At 44.6% G+C, this 11,995-nt stretch overlaps 1 long non-coding RNA gene across 1 annotated transcript; it reads left to right on the top strand.

The window, feature by feature from the left end:
- The first annotated feature begins 3,766 nt into the window (after positions 1–3,766).
- Positions 3,767–4,609, top strand: LOC135545546 (uncharacterized). Its single transcript, XR_010456478.1, has 3 exons — positions 3,767–3,852; positions 3,996–4,342; positions 4,462–4,609. It is a non-coding gene; the product is annotated as an uncharacterized LOC135545546 (long non-coding RNA).
- The last annotated feature ends 7,386 nt before the right edge of the window (positions 4,610–11,995 follow it).

The raw sequence follows: 11,995 nt of genomic DNA, 5'->3' as shown, positions 1-11,995 counted from the left end.
TGCTTATATGTAGTTATGACTTGGTGTACAGGGAGAATGCTGTAAGAATGGCCCATGTTCATTTCAAAAGTGCTGAACAAATTGTTATATTGACTACGTTCATCAGCTTTATGTAGACCCTAACAGTTTGTGGGCATCGTTTGTTAAAGTTATAGTGCAATTAATGTATTGTTTAGTGTTGTGTTGTGTAGTGGCTTTGCTGGCATTCATCTAAAACATTTTGGGGGAGTTTTCCCCACCAAGATGTACATGCTGCAATCACCACTGGGTGGGTGAATTATAACACATCAACCCTGTTACCTCTAGAGAGACAGTCTAGAAATGTTTAAACTATTTACATGTGTTTGGTAAGCTTGCATTCCATTCCCCCTATCACATGGGGATCTATGGGTTGGCGCCCCCCCCCCTTGGGTTGTGCCATGGCGGAGATCTTTGTGGGCTATACTCTGCCTTTTCTCAGGATGGTACGATGGTGGTTGAAGATATCCCTCAAGTGGAGTGGGGGCTGTGTTTTGGCAAAGTGGGTGGGGTTATATCCTTCCTGTTTGGCCCTGTCCGGGGGTATCATCGGATGGGGCCACAGTGTCTCCTGACCCCTCTTGTCTCAGCCTCCAGTATTTATGCTGCAGTAGTTTGTGTCGGTGGGGCTAAGGTCAGTTTGTTATATCTGGAGTACTTCTCCTGTCTTATCCGGTGTCCTGTGTGAATTTAAGTATGCTCTCCCTAATTCTCTTTCTCTCTTTCTTTCTCTCTCTCGGAGGACCTCAGCCCTAGGACCATGCCTCAGGACTACCTGGCATGATGACGCCTTGCTGACCCCAGTCCACCTGGAGGGCTGGTGCGTGGAGGTGGTACTGGATAGACCGGACCGTGCAAGCGCACTAGAGCTCTTGAGCACCGAGCTGCTAGAGTCTCCCGTTTGTCCAGAGCTGCTAGTGTCTCCCGTCTGTCCAGAGCTGCTAGAGTCTCCCGTCTGTCCAGAGCTGCTAGAGTATCCCGTCTGTCCAGAGCTGCTAGAGTCTCCCGTCTGTCCAAAGCTGCTAGAGTCTCCCGTCTGTCCAGAGCTGCTAGAGTCTCCCGTCTGTCCAGAGCTGCTAGAGTCTCCCGTCTGTCCAGAGCTGCTAGAGTCTCCCGTCTGTCCAGAGCTGCTAGAGTCTCCCGTCTGTCCAGAGCTGCTAGAGTCTCCCGTCTGTCCAGAGCTGCTAGAGTCTCCCGTCTGTCCAGAGCTGCTAGAGTCCCCCGTCTGTCCAAAGCTGCTAGAGTCTCCCGTCTGTCCAGAGCTGCTAGAGTCTCCCGTCTGTCCAGAGCTGCTAGAGTCTCCCGTCTGTCCAGAGCTGCTAGAGTCTCCCGTCTGTCCAGAGCTGCTAGAGTCTCCCGTCTGTCCAGAGCTGCTAGAGTCTCCCGTCTGTCCAGAGCTGCTAGAGTCTCCCGTCTGTCCAGAGCTGCTAGAGTCTCCCGTCTGTCCAGAGCTGCTAGAGTCTCCTGTCTGTCCAGAGCCGCCAGTCAGCCAGGATCGTCCAGAGCCGCCAGTTAGCCAGAAGCTGCCAGAGCCGCCAGTTAGCCAGGATCCTCCAGAGCCACCAGTCAGCCAGTATCCGCCAGAGCCGCCAGTCAGCCAGGATCCTCCAGAGCCGCCAGTCAGCCAGGATCCGCCAGAGCCGCCAGTCAGCCAGAAGCTGCCAGAGCCGCCATTCAGCCAGAAGCTGCCAGAGCCGCCATTCAGCCAGAAGCTGCCAGAGCCGCCATTCAGCCAGAAGCTGCCAGAGCCGTCAACCAGCCTGAGCTACCTCTCAGTCCTGAGCTACCCCTCAGTCCCGAGCTTCCTCTCAGTCCCGAGCTTCCTCTCAGTCCCGAGTTACCCATCAGTCCCGAGCTACCCCTCAGTCCTGAGCTACCTCAGTCCCGAGCTGCCCCTCAGTCCCGAGCTGCCCCTCAGTCCTGAGCTGCCCCTCAGTCCCGAGCTGCCCCTCAGTCCGGTGGGGCCCTTTGTTGGGGTTACTCGGCCAAGGTCGGCGGCGAGGGTCGCCACTCAAAGGACGCTAAGGACTAAGGACTAAGACTATGATGGAGTGGGGTCCACGTCCAGCACCAGAGCCGCCACCGTGGACAGATGCCCACCCAGACCCTCCCCTATAGGTTTAGGTTGTGCGGTCGGAGTCCGCACCTTCGGGGGGGGGGGGCGGTGTACTGGCCTGATATGGTTCTCAATTAGAGGCAGGTGTTAGTCATTGTCTCTGATTGGGAACCATATTTAGGTAGCCTGTTTTGTGTTGGTTTTTCTGGGTGGTTGTTTCCTGTCTTTGTGTTTGTTGCACCAGATAGGGCTGTTTCGGTTTTGCCACGTTTATTGTTTTGTATTTTGTTCATGTTTAGGTTTCTTATTAAAAAACATGAACTATAACCACGCTGCGTTTTGGTCCGCCTCTCCTTCGACGGAAGAATCCCGTTACAGCTGCACCCTCGGCAACTACTGTGACTATTATTATTCGACCATGCTGGTTATTTATGAACAGTTGAACATCTTGGCCATGTTCTGTTATAATCTCCACCTGGCACAGCCAGAAGAGGACTGGCCACCCCACATAGCCTGGTTCCTCTCTAGGTTTCTTCCTTGGTTTTGGCCTTTCTAGGGAGTTTTTCTCTAGCCACCATGCTTCTACACCTGCATTGCTTGCTGTTTGTGGTTTTAGGCTGGGTTTCTGTACAGCACTTTGAGATATCAGCTGATGTACGAAAGGCTATAAAATACATTTGATTTGATATGGTTGATTCTAATTGAAATAGTGAACTCTGTTACAGTCAACCCTGTCACTTTATTTGGCACTTAACAGGCACTTGCTATAGTATGTATTTGTTACTTTTGAGATGGGAAAACATGTATTTTATTAAGCCGAACATGTGCTTTTTATGACAGAATGTTAGACTTAGGTGAAATAAAAGTTACACTCCCCAAAAGGTACTCAATTGGTGGAATGACCCAAGTACTGAACTGGAGGTGGGAGAGCTAACGATGCATCTACTGTTGCTCTCTCCTCAGATTCTTAGAGAAGCTATTTCAATCTGATATTTCTCCTATGGTCTAAAATAGATGTGTATAGAGGACTCCTCTCTAATATAACATGTCACACATTGTATCAAACTGATGGAATGTTAGGTGTCTCATTGAAAGTCTAACATCTACCATGACAACTGGATGTTTCAATTCTAATAAATAACAAAACAATCCACACCGTAACAACAATATTGCTTTTTTAATAAATGCTTTAATTAAAGAGTAAAACTTTGCAACCAAAATGACATCAAACATCACTGGCCTGACTTGAGCAGCTCTGCCCGGGGATGGAGCCAGCAACTTAGCTGCTACCGGTCCAGTCCAGGCTACCTGCAGACCTCCTCCCAGACCTCCTTTTCAGCACCTCCTTAACAGGAGAGGTGGTGGAAATGATCAGAGTTGCATTCAACTTGAATAAAGATGAGAAACTCTGGTTTGTAGAGCCACTGGTCTGAGGGGAGGACTTCTGTTTAAACCATTTCCATTTTTGGGATATTTTCTAGGACTGTAGAGGTGGTGATCAGAGATGAATTTAACTTGGATAAAGATGAGAGTCTCTGCTCTGGGGAGGAGAGTCACTGACCTTCAATGGTTTGTTGCCTCATAAAGAGGATACTTGCTGGCTTGAGGAGACTATAATGTTTTGAGGAGGAAATGTGGCTTGATGACTTAAAGAGGAGGAGGAATTATTGGCCGACACTTTTAATTACCAACGTAACCTCAGTGGAACTGTGGCTTCATCGAGTTCCAGCTCTAGGCAGACAGCACGTCAGGAAGGCTGTAAGACATCACAGAGACAGGTAAGTATCTATATATTTACATGTGTGTTGCATGTACACTAAGACCTCACATTTGGATAATGTCATTTTTTAAAGATATATAAACAGTGTAAAACATGAATAGATGTTTAAACATTCTTTACCCCATCCTAATTTTCTTCCAGATGCTTGGCTTTTTCTTGGTCTTGGAGATTCGCTCTGATGTTTCAATCCCTTTTGGAGCTTCTAGATGCTGGCTGTCTGGCCCCTCCTGTTGGTTCTCTGGCCCCTCCTGCTGGTTCTCTGAACTCCCCTCCTGGTTCTCTGCCCATGCCTGTTGCCTCCTTGGCCCCTCCTGCTGGCCATCTCCAGATGCAACAGGCTCTTGGCTTACTTGTTGGCCTGTCGCCCACACCGGCAATTCCTGACCTTGGTTGTAGTCGTGGCTGTGTTGGGTGGTTGGACACCGGGTGATGTACTGGGTGCTGAACTTCTGGATTTGCTCATCAGCCTCCAGATTAATCTGCTCCAGGTACTTTTCCTTCATCTTCTCCCTCTCCTCCTTCAGTTGTTGATGAGTCTGTTTTTTAAGCAGGGACCGCTCTCTCCACTGCTTATTGAAATCCTCCATCTTCTTCCTTCTCTCCTCAGCCTTCAGCAGCTCCTTCCTCTTCTCCCTCTCTCTCTCTGCCCGGGTCATGGTGGATGTTAGCCTCGTGTGTCCAGGGATGGCTGGAAGGGGAGAAGAAGTAGAGTTTACATTCAACTTAGTGGATCTGGTATCAACTTAAATGTAATGGACACAGGGAATGAATAATAGAAAACACAATTGGATCTCAATGATTCTTTACTCTTTTCAGTTGAGCAAGGCATGGAATTTGTCAATAAAGTGCGATAATCCCCATCCAGAATTGACCTGGCCCTAAATTGAACATGAGTCCAGAATGGCACCTATTCTTTGTATAGTGCCAGGGCATATGTGATCGCTTAGGGCCCCATGGCCACTAGTAGCCCCCGGATCCCCCCATTTTTTGTGTGTGTTTTTTAGGAACTCTTTCTGGGTCTCTACTTAGTCTTGAGAGTTAGACTAGTAAATGACACAAGGTACCATTTAAAAACGTGGTTGTTACATCAGCAGTATTCTTCTTGTTATGTCAGTCAGTCACTCAATGAGCCATGTCAGCTAACATATTCTTTCGACAGTAGTTTTATATTGAAACAATGATGCAACATGATGACTGGTGTGGAACGTATGTGTGTAGAGGAGACTAAAGAGGATGATGTCATAAGTAGAGGGAAAACAGGTCTTACCTATGTGGACGATCTTATAGCCCTCCTCAGCCTCTCTCTGATACGTTCTCTCTATCTTTCTGAGGTTCCTCTTCTCCCACTTCTTGTTTATCCAGCCCACAGCTCTCCTTCGGATACTTTTGTCAGGTGGGAGAATGTCCTCCTTGTCATCTTCCTTCTCCTCCTCCTCTTCAGTGCCCTCTAAGTCACCCCTCTTGTTCTCAAGGATCTCCCTTCTTTCCTCTTCCGACATCTCCTCTTTTTTCTTTACCTCTAAAATCTTCTCTCTCTCTCTGATTAAAGATAAATGGCCTTCAATGGCTCTCTTTCTCTGCTCCTCTCTCTCTTCCTCTCTCTGCCTCTCCTCCTCTCTTAGTCTCAACATTTCTTTCTGTCTAGCAATTTCAATCTCTCGTTTTTTTATCCTGCTCCTCTTGTTGTCTTGCCCTCTCCTGTTTTCTTTCCATCTCCAGCCGTCTTTCCTCCTTCTCCCTCCTGATTTGTTGTCCTCTTTCTATGTGTTCTCGTTCCCCCTTCAACACTTCTAACCTCCTCTCTTTACGCCTATTGAAGACTTCCCGTGCTTTTGCTTTAACATTAACTACTACATGTTTCTTCATGCTTACTTCCTTTCCTCTCTCTTCTCTTTCCCTGTACTCTTCCTCTGCTTCCTTAATCACTTCCTGCTTTTCTTCCATCTCTCTCTCCTGTTCTATCTCCAGTTCATTCTGTCCCTCAACTTCCCCCAAAATATTTTTCTGCCCCTCGTTTCTTCTTCCTGCTTCCTCCCTTTCTCTCATAATCATATTTTCTCTCTCCATCTCTTTCTGTTGCTGATCTTTTAATTCCATTTCTCTCTGATTCTCATTGTCTTTCTCCTTTCTTTCTCCTTCTCCTTTTGTTTCTGTCTCTCCTCTTGTTGTTGTCGTCTCTGTATCTCTTCTATCTCTCTCTGTCTCTTGTTCTCCCTCTCTCTTCCCTCCTTGTCCATGTCAATTTGCTTCTGTTTCCATATATCTTCTTCTTGATCTCTCTCAAACTTTCTCTTTCTCTCATCTTGTTGTTGTCGTCTCTCATTCTCACCCATCTCTCTCTGTCTCTCTTCTTCTCTTTCTTCCTCTTCCATCTCTATTTGCTTCTGTTTACATCTTTCTTCATCGTTCTCTCTTTCAATCTGTCTCCGTCTCTCTTTCTCCCTCTCTCTTTCTTCCTTTTCCATCTCTATTAGCTTCTGTTTACATCTTTCTTCTTCAATCTCTCTTTCAATCTCTCTCTGTCTCTCTTCTTCTCTTTCCATAATTTTCTGTCTCTTCTCCATTCTCTTCCTTTTGATCTCTCTCTGTCTCTCTTTTTCCCTCTCTCTTTCTTCCTCTTCCATCTCTATTTGCTTCTGTTTAAATAGTTCTTCTTCGTGCTCTCTTTCAATCTTTCTCTGTGTCTCTTCTTCTCTTTCCATAATTTTCCGTCTCTTCTCCATTCTCTTCCTTTTGATCTCTCTCTGTCTCTCTTTCTCCCTTTCTCGTTCTTCCTCTTCCATCTCTATTTGCTTCTGTTTACATCTTTCTTCTTCAATCTCTCTCTCAATCTCTCTCTGTTTCTCTTCTTCTCTTTCCATAATTGTCTGTCTCTTCTCCATTCTCTTCCTTTTGATCTCTCTCTGTCTCTCTTTCTCCATTTCTCGTTCTGCCTCTTCCATCTCTATTTGCTTCTGTTTACATCTTTCTTCTTCAATCTCTCTTTCAATCTGTCTCTGTCTCTCTTTCTCCCTCTCTCTTTCTTCCTCTTCCATCTCTATTTGCTTCTGTTTACATCTTTCTTCTTCAATCTCTCTTTCAATCTCTCTCTGTCTCTCTTCTTCTCTTTCCATAATTGTCTGTCTCTTCTCCATTCTCTTCCTTTTGATCTCTCTCTGTCTCTCTTTCTCCCTTTCTCGTTCTTCCTCTTCCATCTCTATTTGCTTCTGTTTAAATAGTTCTTCTTCGTGCTCTCTTTCAATCTTTCTCTGTGTCTCTTCTTCTCTTTCCATAATTTTCCGTCTCTTCTCCATTATCTTTCTTTTGATCTCTCTCTGTCTCTCTTTCTCCATTTCTCGTTCTTCCTCTTCCACCTCTATTTGCTTCTGTTTACATCTTTCTTCTTCAATATCTCTTTCAATCTGTCTCTGTCTCTCTTTCTCCCTCTCTCTTTCTTCCTCTTCCATCTCTATTTGCTTTTGTTTGCATCTCTCCTCTTCTTCTTCTCTCTCCATCTCCTTCTTCTTCTCATCTTCTTCTTGTCTCTGTTTTGGTGTTTTCTCCGTTCTCTTTCTTTCTCCCTCTTTCTGTTTGTTGTGCTCACCCTCCATCTTCTCCTCCAAGTCCATTTGGTTCTGTTTCCCTTTATATTTGTCTGTTTCCATATTTTCTAATTCTATCCGCTGTTCCTTGATTTTCTTGAAGAGTTCCTCCAATTCAGACGTATTTTTGTCATTAATGAGGGCTGTCTCCATCTCCATTTCTCTCTCCACTCTATTTTTCATCTCCTCTTCACTTCGTCTCCAATCATTTTCTCTCTCTCTGTCTCTATCAAATGTTCTCTCTGGTTGAGTCTCGTCTTTCAATCTAATCTCTTCTTTCATTCTCACAACCTCTCTGTCTAACACTAGTACATTTTGGTTAACCTGTTTCACTCTCTCATTCTGTCTTCTAAACGCTTCTTTCGCTCTTTCAAATTTGATTTTGTATTGAATCTCTTTTGTTGTCATATCTTCTTTCAGTCTCTCAACCTCTCTCTCTAACTCTTTTACCTTTTCGTTAACCAGTTTGACTTTCTCATTCTCTCCAATACGCATGTCTCTTTCTCTTTCAAATATGATTTCCTTCTCAATCTCTTTCAATCTCTCAATCTCTCGTTCTAACGCTTTTATCGTTTCTTCTGCCTGTTCCACTTTCTTCTTCATTTCTTGTCTTTCCAGTTCTGCTTTTCTCTTCCTTTCCATCTCCCTTTCTCTCTCTTTTTCCCTCTCTCTTTCCCTCTCTCTTCCTGTCTCAATAGGTTTGTTGTTCCAGGCCAGTCTTGGTCGCTGATCCTCCATGACTTTCTGCCATAACCTCAATCTCTCAATCTCTTGCTTCATTTTAAAAGGTACAATTAGTGATAACCTATTACCAAGACATACTTTCAAAGGATTTGCAGAGAATTATACACAGAAATACAACCTAGAGCTAGGTAATTGAATCAAACACTGGACAACATCAATAGCAGGGTCATTTTGATCAATTCATCTGGACAATTCATTGTCAATTAATGTATTGACATGGTTTGAAAAAATTATGAGACATTTCATGGAATCAATTATGTCCAAAATGTGTACAAATACAAACACACAACCTTCTTGCCCATTCAGTTAGGGGTTTGAGAAATTCCTGTTACAATTTGTGTGATGTTACAACAATGTTTTCTCTGATGTTTATGCTTGTAGAAATTACTCCTACAAATGATGCTTCACTAATGCAGTTATTTACAACCTGCACAGATACAGTTATCAACAACAACAACAGTAATGACGTTAATAAGGAAGTGGATATTCAACCGGCAGAAGAAAGGCAGAGGGGTTGAGATAAATGAAGGTTAGGTTCAGGACCCAGGGTTGGGTTAAGGTAAAGGTTAGGTATAGTTTCAGTGAGGTTAAGGTAAGGGTTAAGGAAAGGAATAAAAGTTAACATTGGGTTAGTGTACCGCTGTCTGCCACTATTCATTTTCAGCTGGGTAAATATACACTGCCTTTTAATAATAACAATGACATGTCTTACGTGGGCCAGTTGTAGGTCCACCATCAGTAGATCCAGCAGTTGTTTGAGTCTGTGGATCTCCTGCAGTTTTCTCTGGTGCTCCATTGCTTCTGTGGCTCTCTCTGCTTCCCTCTGTCTCTCCACTTCCCTCTGTCTCTCTGATGCTCTCTGTCTCTCTGCTTCTCTCTGTCTCTCTGCTTCTGTCTGTCTCTCTGCTTCTCTCTGTCTCTCTGCATCTCTCTGTCTCTCTGCATCTCTCTGTCTCTCTGCCTCCCTCTGTCTCTCTGCCTCCCTCTGGCTCTCTGCCTCCCTCTGGCTCTCTGACTCCCTCTGGCTCTCTGACTCCCTCTGGCTCTCTGACTCCCTCTGGCTCTCTGCCTCCCTCTGGCTCTCTGACTCCCTCTGTCTCTCTGCATCTCTCTGGCTCTCTGACTCCCTCTGGCTCTCTGACTCCCTCTGGCACTCTGCCTCCCTCAGTCTCAGGATCTCAGCCTTCCACTCTTTCATGATACCCCTTTCTACTCTTCTTCTCCTCCTTTCATCTTTTAAAAGGGCTCGGAGATGGTCTGTCTCAGACTGTAATTGTTCAATTATCTTGTCCTTCTCCGTTCCACCATTCCTCTTCTTCTTTTCCTCCTCCCAGAGGCAGACTTGAAGTCTGTCCATCTCCTTCTTCTGGTTTCGGATCGTTCGATCCTTCCCCATCAACTCAAGCATGTGGGCTTCCTTCTCTGTATAGGTCTTCTTCTCTTCTCTCGGGAAGTAAACCTCCATCTCTGCCTGCTTGTAGCTGGGAGCAAAGGAATGTCAACACATTACTTAGGAATTGAACTCAGACAATTTACTACAATATTAAAATAATAATTCAACTTCTGCTCAATTTAACTGTCTTTAATAACACAAGTCACACAACTGTGACTTACAGTACATGAATGTGATGAGTTGACTGTCCATGATGGCCAGAGGTGGGTCATGTGTCACTCTGGTCCAGGGCGTTACGTACAGCTTGCAGACACTGAGCCTTCCTTCAGCAAGCCACACATAATGCCCTGGACCACAGCTAGGTTATGTGATGAATGACTTACAGACTGTTCCACATGATAGGAGGGGGTAAGAAGACAGTCCCAGTAGGAGACGGAGATCGTCCAGAAGAAGAAGAGCTGTCCATCTCCTCAGAGACTGCAGGAAAGGTCTACAAGTTTTATTTCTGGAAAATAAAGAGATGCCTTCGTTCAGCAACAATGTGTGTTTCTATGTTTCTGTCACTAGATGGTGCCATTGTACACAACATTTACTCACCAGGTCAGTGAATTCAGAAACAGTCTTCAGAGTTGAGTCCTCAAGCTCTAGCCTACAACCCATCATGCATCAGCACAACTAATATAATAATACCTCATCACAACTTCATAATCACAGTACACCTGGATTGTGTTCACAAAGTGTTTTAGGGTAGGAGTGCTGATCTAGGATCAGGTCGCCTCCTGTCCATCAAAACGTATTCAGTTTAATTTAAAAGACCAAACTGATTATTGATCAGCACTCCTTCTATGAGACTTTGTGAATATGAGCCTATGTGAAAGAACCTAGACTGTACACAGACAACTCAGATAGTCCGACAGACAGACAGAAGAGGAGATACAGATGGAGTGATTGATAGCAACAGAAATAACGAAGCGGAGTGTTAATGTATTGTAAACTTTTGTAAATATTTCACTCACCTCAAATCACACGTGTCAAACCTCAGTTTTAGCGTTGAACCGAATAATATCTTCGGCATTAACTTTCTCTGTTCTGGAACTGTATTGTTGCGTCATTTGAAACGCTTGAGCGTCATAATCCGTTCACCGCTCCTGCTTGATTGACAGCTAGGGGATCTCCTGCGCATCAGTGTCCAAAAGTCGATAATGTTTAGCTACTCATAATTGATAAAGACATTTATAACTATTTTCACTTGACTTTTATTTTGTGTATTTTTGCCTAAGGTTATTTGGAATTCTATGTTGTGTGATTTGTCTTTATGGGCCTAAAGTTCAATGAAATACAAACAGCAACCATAGCCTACAAACTACAAACAAAAAAGATCCGTTCAAAAAGAGCCGTTCGTTCGTGAACGACACATCATCACTCTGTTGTTCTCCACCATTTCGTATCGTGAGCTGGAGGAGCGTTCGTCCAACTTCTCATCCAAGTAAATGGCAGCGGCGCATCATCCATCCGCTGAACTCCCAAGGGACTGGGAGGATAGTTCACGATGCAACAAGCGTTTGGGGAGGACATTCATTGAAACGCAATGACTGTTTTTAAATTCTTGAGGGACTCTTGCTCCAGGGGAAATCTCAGCAGCGATGTCTCTGCTGTGCGTCAGAGGTGGGATATTTTCCTTCTTCACTATGTTATTATACTGTACATATCGGTCACATTAATGACATTGCACTCAGGAAAGTTGTCTGTAGGCTATTGGGGAGATGCGCAGAGCCCGTTGAGTTGACACGTTCCAGTCCAAACATGACCTGGGATGTGAGAAGGGAGCTATTCTATAACACATGTAGATGACATGTTGTCTTTATATGTAGATTATATTTGGGTTTTATATTTCATATTTGATTGATGATTAGGCCTATGACTTTTGATTCCACTTTGGCTACCTTGCACCATATTGTCCTCTCTTGCTATATCTTAAACTTTATGCCCTTGTGCAGATTTTCTCTCTAAACAATAGTCATGATAGTTTGAATGAGTTGAGTAAACTATACTGTTGTTAGCTTCTCAGTCTGTACTGTACTGTCCCTGGAAGACTCTCCACATAGTTCACCTAGATCCAGTCCACTTTGTACCACTGGTCAACTAATCATCCAAACCTCTGATTAGTGAATCAGGTGTGCTGGTGGTGGAATACATGATATGAGCTGGTTAGGTGGAGGACAGGTTTGAGAAGGGAAAGACTACATGGACTTTTCTGACCAACATCACATTGACAGCTCCTCTGGCCAAAACTTAAAACTGACTCTAACCTAAACACTAAAGATAACCAAACCCTTAAAGGTAGTCTCATCAGTCATCAGACTGTAGTTTCTCCCTGTGTGTCCAGTAAACCTCCTCTCATCATGGGTGTGATTCAGACTGTA

Source organism: Oncorhynchus masou, chromosome 1 (genome assembly GCF_036934945.1).
Source record: "Oncorhynchus masou masou isolate Uvic2021 chromosome 1, UVic_Omas_1.1, whole genome shotgun sequence".
In the NCBI taxonomy this organism is placed as follows: Eukaryota; Metazoa; Chordata; class Actinopteri; order Salmoniformes; family Salmonidae; genus Oncorhynchus; species Oncorhynchus masou.
This window is presented reverse-complemented; position numbering and strand designations above follow the sequence as displayed.